Source organism: Rutidosis leptorrhynchoides, chromosome 5 (genome assembly GCF_046630445.1).
Source record: "Rutidosis leptorrhynchoides isolate AG116_Rl617_1_P2 chromosome 5, CSIRO_AGI_Rlap_v1, whole genome shotgun sequence".
NCBI classification, from domain to species: Eukaryota; Viridiplantae; Streptophyta; class Magnoliopsida; order Asterales; family Asteraceae; genus Rutidosis; species Rutidosis leptorrhynchoides.
The window spans coordinates 300,537,230-300,538,495 of NC_092337.1; the positions used below are offsets into that span (position 1 = coordinate 300,537,230).

The following is a 1,266-nucleotide window of genomic DNA, read 5'->3' on the forward strand; positions in this document are numbered from 1 at the left end:
TGATTGCTAGGACCTTGTTGGTTCTTGTATGGAACATTTCTGTTATAATTCTGGTTTTGATTGTAAATAGGTCTTGGCGGTTGATAATTATTCTGATAATTATTTCCAGGCCTTTGGTTTATGTATGAAATATTCTCTCTTTGTTCCATTGTTAATTCAATACTGAGACAATCTTTTGTCAAATGTGGTCCTCCACACTGCTCACAACTAATTCGTATTGAGTGAATATCCTTAGTCATCTTTTTCATTCGTCTCTCCACAGCATCTATCTTTGCGGAAATGGAATCTAAGTCATGGCTAGAATCGGCTCTAGCTGCTTTAGATGATCTAACGATATCTTTTTCTTGGTGCCACTCATGTGAGTGGGAAGCAGTGTAATCAATAATTTTGTAAGCATCAGTTTCGGTTTTCTTCATAATGGAACCACCAGCTACTATATCTATGTCTTTCCTTGTAGTGATGTCGCATCCTTGGTAGAATATTTGTACTATTTGACAGGTATCTAAACCATGTTGCGGACATCCTCTTAATAACTTTTCAAATCTTGTCCACGCCTCATATAGAGTTTCATTTGGCTTCTGTGTGAACGTAACAATTTCACCTTGAAGTCTTACGGCTTTAGATGCAGGAAAGAATTGTTTAAGAAATTTTTCAACTAAAACGTCCCATGTATCAATCGCCCCTTCAGGTAACGATTCCAACCAATCTTTGGCTTCTCCCTTTAAAGTCCAGGGAAATAACATGAGATATATCTGTTCATCCTCAACTTCTCTTATTTTAAATAGAGTGCAGATCCTATTAAAGGTACGAAGATGTTCATTTGGATCTTCCTTTGGCACACCACTAAATTGGCATTGATTAGTCACCATGTGTAGAATTTGTCCTTTGATTTCATAATCTGGCGCATTAATGTCAGGATGAGTAATTGCGTGACCTTGGCCAGTGCGTTTAGCTCTCATTCGGTCTTCCATACTTAAAGGTTCCAGATTCTCAATAATTGAATTTGTTGAATCGGAATCACTAGAGGATTCTGATTTAATGGTTCGTTCCTCAACAATCTCTGTTTGAATGATTGGTGGTTCCGGAGGAAAATTTAATGGTTCAGGATCTATGAATCGTCCCTGAATATTCTCCGGATTCTCAATTGTGAGGTCGGGTTCAAAAAATGGATTATCGAAAATTTGAACTGGAGTACTTGGTCGACTGGATGACGATTCTAAAGAAAAATCGACGGCGGTAATATTTGCTAAATGTCTTGATCTAGTT

General features: G+C 37.5%; 1 non-coding gene across 1 annotated transcript; it reads left to right on the top strand.

The window, feature by feature from the left end:
• Positions 1-504: 504 nt before the first annotated feature.
• On the top strand, positions 505-611 carry LOC139851196 (small nucleolar RNA R71). Its single transcript, XR_011760552.1, has one exon. It is a non-coding gene; the product is annotated as a small nucleolar RNA R71 (small nucleolar RNA).
• The last annotated feature ends 655 nt before the right edge of the window (positions 612-1,266 follow it).